We start from the raw sequence: 7,843 nt of genomic DNA, 5'->3' as shown, positions 1-7,843 counted from the left end.
CGAAATTTCGGTAGCCAAGTATGACCCTAAGATTGAAATGTTAGTTTGCATGAATAGTAATTGGTAAGAATGACCATTTGCAGTTTTTGGACGAAACGGGAATTGAGATTGGACGCGCGTAAGGCGAAATCCAGGTATGTAAAGCCTTCCCTATCTTTCTTTGGCATGTTCTGAGTCTGACAGGCTTGACAGCAAGCCTCGATGACATTTCTGCTTCTCGTAATCCGAGATTGAATTTAGCGCAAAATCCGTCAGTAAGACTGAACCCTTTTCTTCTAAAATTGACCTATAAGTATGTAACCTCCATAAATGGAGTCGAAACGTTCTAAAATGATTATGGACGGTTCCCTAAGGTGTATTATCTATAATTTATGTACTTTATTAAGGTTGGGTCCGAGGTGGGCCCACAATACCCCGATACTCCCGGTATGACTCATATTGGTCTATTTCTGTCCGTTCTTCATAAGTAGCTCTTAATTATGTTCTGTCCGCAAACTAATGAGCATTATGACTATCTATCCGTACCTTGACATTATTCCTCGACATCCGGACACTCGTTCGATACAATCCGATTATTCCGATCTCGACTTATCTTCCCCGGACTATTTCGCTTTTATTCGTCCGTCCGTCGGTCGCATGTATATGGTTTCGCATTTGTCCGTTCGTGGATGCCTCAATGGATCCTTCACCGCGCCCGGCCAGTTCGTGATTCGTGCACCTCACCGCATTGTTCACCGCGTCCCTCGGGTTGTGCGGGCCGGGATCTGTCCGTATCCGATATGACCCGATGATGGTCTCGATTATGTGATATTATGGGGATGGCGGCCAGGATGGCATTTGATCTGATTCTGTCTGTCCACCGCGTCCCGTACTACGAGGGCCGGGTTCTGTTACCGCGTCCCTTATTAAAGGGCCGGGATCTGTCTGTATGTGAAAGAAATCTGATATGTCTATCTGTATGTGATTATGACTCTGCATGCATGATTCTGTCTGTTCGGTTCTGTATGTCTGATTTGGATTACGACTCGTCCGTCACATTTCGGGATATCGACTTGGACATTGATTCGTCCGTCATACATCCGATTCCGGCTCGTCCGAGAGTCCCGTCCGTAAGCTCCGTAATTATGATTCTCGATGACTCCGTCCGTATATTCTCGTACGTCCGCCTCCGCATATGTTTCCGTCCGTACGCTCGTAAGTCCGACCGCGTGTGATTCGGTCCGTATGCTCTCGTTAGTCCGATTCTCGCTACGATTTCGATTCGTCCGCATTGTTTTGGTATTTTCCGTCGGTTACGATTTTACATATTTGATTATCGCTATCATAATTATGTGTGTTATGTTCCGCTTTACATACTCGCACATATCTTCGTACGACCCCTCGCTTCTCGGGGCTGTGTTACATGCCCACACGTGCACGGACGCCACACGTGATCCGCCCCCGCATAGGACTTCAGCCTGTCTGTCGAGGAGCCCCTTTGATCCGGAGCTGATATTTTTGGTATATATTTTTCTGTTGTTCATATGTTCTGTATATATATATGACTATTTGGGTACGGCGGGGCCCTGTCCCGTCTTTTGATTCTGTTCTGTATGTTAGAGGTCTGCAGACATATCTGTGAGGTGTGGGTTGTCACTGGTTCGGTACGTATGTGTGAGTTTGCGGTTTTGTCCGTTATGATAGCCTCAACGGCTTCTGTACAGATTAAGTATGTATATGTATATGTATACGTATGTTCGTGCGATACGCCTTAGTCCGTATGGATTTATGCATGTCGACGATCTATTAGGTATGCCGATCCGTTAGGTACGTACGGGTGTCCAAGTAGACACCGCCACGGCCCACGGGTCGGGTCGTGACAAAAGTGGTATCGTAGCGGTCGGTTCTCGGAATGTCTGCAGGCCGTGTCTAGTAGAGTCTTGTTTATCGGTGTGTTGGGCCCCACATCTATAAACAGGAGGCTACAGGACATCTAGGATGTTATGTTACCCTTTCTTTGACTCTTAGATCGTGCGTTAGAGCTGTATTATTAGGATGTTTCCTTCCAACGATCTGTATATTTTTCGGGCCGATGCCTCCGAAAAGGCGCGCGCCCGAAAAGGCGGCGTATTTTGGGAGAACTATTGTTTCCCGACCCTCTCGTGCTCGCACCACGCCCGATTGTAGGATAGGGTTGAAGACTCCGCCACCGGATCGTACGAGGGGGAGATGCCCCCGCCAAGAAGGCCCGATGTCACCGGGGCGGAGGATAGGACATCGAGGAGGCCCCACTCGTTGCGACGATAGTGATCGAGACGGACCGGACGCGGACAGAGAGAGATGATGATGACACGATCCCTGCGGTCCGCGACCCCTGTGCTCCAGGAGTTTTTCGATCCCCTAAGAAAGCAGAGGACCGCATGATTTCGTCCGAGATGCGCGCGTTCGTTGGATTTGGTTCGGGCTTCAGCGACCCCGTCATTGCCGCACACAGCTTCGGGATGTTGTCCTTCATTGGTATGAGTCTGGGGGGTGTCTAGGGGAGGATGCTCCCCCGACACGTGGGACGAGTTTTCGGCCGCTTTGATCCGCCACTTTTTCCCCCGAGCCGGCGGGCGAGAGTTGACCGATTTTTGCGGTTATCAGAGTCAGGTAGAACATTCGAGAGTCGCCGGAGTTTGACTTATATTCTTTATGCGCCGATGATTGTAGGATATGGAGGACCGGATGCCCTTCGTGATGGGGTTTCTAGTTGATTGATGGCTACGGCGGCGCATAGTTATCGCCCGATTACGTGCTTATAAATGTTTATTGAGTATTTTAGGGATATATGTGTACGGCCCAATTCCTTCCATGTGATTTTTATAAAACATTCCCGAGGTGACGTTCTCGGGACGGACCGAGATGTCCCTCCCTCCGGTATAAATCTATGAATCCGGGGAGAATAAATCGTACAACGTTTTGATGAGCAGTCCGTATCGAGGAACCCGAAATTATGGGCAAAGATGGGACCCGCGTACTGAGTAATTTATTCGGGTGGGACCCCTAGGCCACCTATGCCCCGGTGCACATATTGTGGTAAGCCCCAAACTACGGGCAAAGATCGCGGGGCACGGCGCCGCTATTTCCGATAATAGCCCGGATCACATGTGAAGAGTTTCGGGGCGGTTCGTGGCTAAGGCCCCGGGTACGGGATGGGTGACCCTCGGGAAGTATATCAAGAATTTTTCATAAATATGGATATGGAGGTTAAAGCGGTCCTTCGAACCGCATAACGTTAAGTGGAATTTGACCCGTATGCGGACCCGTGATGTAATTAATCTCTTTCGGAAAAATACGTGCATTTGATCCGTATTGTGTTCTGGTTAATCATATTCTGCATCTCTGATCGCGATTTTGTATGTCATATTTCTATGTCCCTGTGTTCGGTGATTATGTTCCAGTTTAATATGCCTCTGTACGTTCAACTCTGATCATAGTTCTGTCTGGTATACTTTGGTGCGTCTGATTCTGATCTCAAGTCGGTCTGATAAATTTCTGTATATCTGACTCCGATACGAATCTGTCTGATATATTTCTGTATGTCCGCCTCTGATTACGAATCTGTCTGGCATACGTCTGTACGTCTGACCCCGACTGTGAATCTGTCTGATATATGTGTCTATACATCTGATTCTGATTTCGAAATTCGTCCGATAAATCTCTGTATGTCTGACCCTGATTATGGATCCGTCTGATGTACCTCTGTGCGTCTGGCTTTGATTTCAAAACCGCCTAAGACGACGATGGATTATGCTTTTGTCTGTCGCACTTTTGTGCTTCTGATTCGGATATGACTCCGTCTGATGTCCGTTTGACCTTCTGGTTCTGGTTAAGATTCTGTCCGCCGTATAGTCGATTCAAGATAGTACGAACAACCCTAATAAGGCGATATTGAAGAAAGATGGATGAAGTTGGAAAATGAAGGTCGTTACAAGTTCTTCGGTTGAGTGCAAGTATGTAACTAATAAGAAGACCTCCCCGACTGATTTTGATCTCCCATAAGGCGGAATTAACATTCGAGGACGAATGTTTTAAAGGGGGGAGGATGTTACATCCGGCATTTTTGCGTATTCGAAAGTTTGGAAGTAACCTTGACTTACATGGAATAAGGTTATGTTTGGAATTTTTTTTTTTTTTAGTATGTGTATGCCGGTTATGGAAGTTGGATGCTAGAATATTGGAGAAGGCCTAAGGGCAAAATTGGAATTTCGAAAAATTAGTTTCGGAATTACAAAACGAGACTTTAACCTATTGGGCTCAAAAGAATAAAATGAAAATGAGGCCCAAATTATAGGGGAGGTGGCCGGCCATGAATAGGCCCAAGCCACCAAAATAATGAACAAATTTTCCATGTGCCATGCATGTGACATACTAATGGATAAATATATATGTCATCCTCTCTAGAATTTTCAAGAGAAATCAAGCAAATCAAGAGAAAAAGAAAGAGGAAGCTCACGGCAAGGAGAAAGAAAAAAAAGAAAGAAAAAGAACAAAATTCTTGGAGTTTAATCCTTGATTCAAAAATTCATTTCTTGTGAAATTATTACTAAGTGCAAGAGCCTCTACAAGTTGGTATAATTGGTTTGGCAAGAAACCATCTTTGGTGGCAAGTGGAAGAAGTGAGAAAAGGTAAGAATTAATGCATTTTCTTATGTTATGATGGTTGGTTAATGTTGTAGTATGTAGAAATGAGAAGAAACTATGAAAATATGGAAGTTTGCATGATAGGTGTTCATGCATGTATAGGGCCGTGTGTGTGTGTGTTGGTTCAAATGAGATGTGTTGAATTCTATGTTGTAATCTAGTGTGTTTATGGTGTAATCTATATTGGAAATGAAAGTAGAATGAATTTGATTGAATTGGAAAAATGGGAGGTTGGCCGAGCCATGGTAAAAGGGGGAATGGCGACGAATTGTGTTGTTTAATGTGTTGGTTGTGTGGTTATGATCTTTGTATTGTAAGTATAAAAAAAAAAATGATGTAAGTTTGTATGGAAATGGAATGTGGAAGTTTATGTTGATTTAGTATGAATTTATGAAATAATGGGAATGAAATGTTTAAGGGTAAAATATGATTAAGGTTGATGAATTTGGATGTTGGAAATGTGTTATGAACTTGTATGTTAAAGATTGGAAGAATTGAATAAATTGTGGTTTTGGTGGAAAGTTTACATGTTTTGTATACTTTATGTATATCTTGTATATGTGTGGTAGAAACGTTATGATATGTTTCCGAATGGAACTATAATGAGTTTGGTTAGTATGTTGAGATTGAATTGGAAATATGAAGTTGAAAATGGAAGTTATGACATTATGTTGGAAAAATGACCAAACAGCCATATTGTGTTTATTGTGTTGTTGGTGTTGTTGTTGGTTTGTTGTTGGTATTCCGAGCCGAGTTAGTCTCGGGGATGTCATAATTATAGGAAGTGTCGCCGAAATTTCGGTAGCCAAGTATGACCCTAAGATTGAAATGTTAGTTTGCATGAATAGTAATTGGTAAGAATGACCATTTGCGCTTTTGACGAAACGGGAATTGAGATTGGACGCGCGTAAGGCGAAATCCAGGTATGTAAAGCCTTCCCTATCTTTCTTTGGCATGTTCTCCGAGTCCGACGTGCTTGACAAACAAGCCTCGATGACATTTCGCTTCTCGTAATCCGAGATTGAATTTAGCGCAAAATCCGTCAGTAAGACTGAACCCTTTTCTTCTAAAATTGACCTATAAGTATGTAACCTCCATAAATGGAGTCGAAACGTTCTAAATTGATTATGGACGGTTCTGTAAGGTGTATTATCTATAATTTATGTACTTTAATAAGGTTGGGTCCGAGGTGGGCCCACAATACCCCGATACTCCCGGTATGACTCCATTGGTCTATTTCTCGTCCGTTCTTCATAAGTAGCTCTTAATTATGTTCGTCCGCAAACTAATGAGCATTATGACTATCTATCCGTACCTTGACATTAGTCCGGACATCCGGACACTCGTTCGATACAATCGATTATTCCGACCGCTATCGTTCCGGACTATTTCGCTTTATTCGTCCGTCCGTCGGGCCGCATGTATATGGTTTCGCATTTGTCTGTTCGTGGATGCCTCAATGGATCCTTCACTGCGCCCGGGCCAGGTTCTGTGATTCGTGCACCTCACTGCATTGTTCACCGCGTCCCTCGGGTTGTGCGGGCCGGGATCTGTCTGTATCTGATATGACCCGATGATGGTCTGATTATGTGATATTATGGGGATGGCGGCCAGGATGGCATTTGATCTGATTCTGTCTGTCCACCGCGTCCCGTACTACGAGGGCCGGGTTCGTTACCACGTCCCTTATTAAAGGGCCGGATCCGTCCGTATGTGAAAGAAATCTGATATGTCTATCTGTATGTGATTATGACTCTGCATGCATGATTCTGTCTGTTCGGTTCTGTATGTCTGATTTGGATTACGACTCTGTCTGTCACATTTCTGGATATCTGACTTGGACATTGATTCTGTCTGTCATACATCTGAATTCTGGTTCTGTCCGAGAGTCCTGTCTGTAAGCTCCGTAATTATGATTCTGCTTATGACTCCGTCTGTATATTCTGTACGTCTGCCTCCGCATATGTTTCTGTCCGTACGCTCTGTAAGTCTGACTCTGCGTGTGATTCGGTCCGTATGCTCTGTTAGTCCGATTCTGCTACGATTTCGATTCTGTCCGCATTGTTTTGGTATTTTCTCTCGTCGGGCCACGATTTTACATATTTGATTATCGCTATCATAATTATGTGTGTTATGTTCGCTTTTACATACTCGCACACCTTCGCATCGACCCCCTCGCTTCTCGGGGTCGTGTTACATGCCCACGTGCACGGACGCACGCGTGATCCGCCCCGCATAGGACTTCGGGTCGTCGTGAGGAGCTCCCTTTGATCCGGAGCTGATATTTTTGGTATATATTTTTCTGTTGTTCATATGTTCGGTATATATATATATGACTATTTGGGTACGGCGGGGCCCTGTCCCGTCTTTTGATTCTGTTCTGTATGTTAGAGGTCTGCAGACATATCTGTGAGGTGTGGGTTGTCACTGGTTCGGTACGTATGTGTGAGTTTGCGGTTTTGTCCGTTATGATAGCCTCAACGGCTTCTGTACGTATTAAGTATGTATATGTATATGTATACGTATGTTTGAGCGATACGCCTTAGGTTTGTATGGATTTATGCATGTCGGATCTATTAGGCAGGTACGTATGGGTGTCCAAGTAGGACACCAGTCACGGCCCACGGGGTTGGGTCGTGACAATTAACTCAATACTCCTAGTTGCGTCCAATACACTAACTTATAACTCGATTTCCTTAACCACTTTCTTGCCTTAACTCGGATGCCTTTGGGATCTTAATTAGGACTATCAATTTGTACTCCTTGCTTATATACACCTCATATACGACATGTCCTTCGTGAGCCTTCCCACTTATATTCTAAGGGAAAATTTCCGAGGTGTAACATCTTTCTAGAGCTCCTGGTAATTTATTAAATAATTTCTTTTCTAATTCTTGATCAAAAGCGTTTCCACTAATTGTGCAATAATAAAAATAATCATTTAAATTTTTTTTAATATAAAACCAACTACTTATACTTAATTGTTCTAATTTAATTAAAGCATTTCTTTGTAGTATTACTAATCCACTATTTGGATCTTCTCCTGTAATTAAAGTATGTATTTTATTAGTAAAATTGTATGGATTTGCTCCCATGGATACTAAGTATTGAAATTCCATCGGAAAATCTTCTTTATATGCTTCCCATAGAGCTTTAGCCGATTCTCCTAAAATGTCTC

Source organism: Lycium ferocissimum, unplaced genomic scaffold (assembly GCF_029784015.1).
Source record: "Lycium ferocissimum isolate CSIRO_LF1 unplaced genomic scaffold, AGI_CSIRO_Lferr_CH_V1 ctg5644, whole genome shotgun sequence".
NCBI classification, from domain to species: domain Eukaryota; kingdom Viridiplantae; phylum Streptophyta; class Magnoliopsida; order Solanales; family Solanaceae; genus Lycium; species Lycium ferocissimum.
This window is presented reverse-complemented; position numbering follows the sequence as displayed.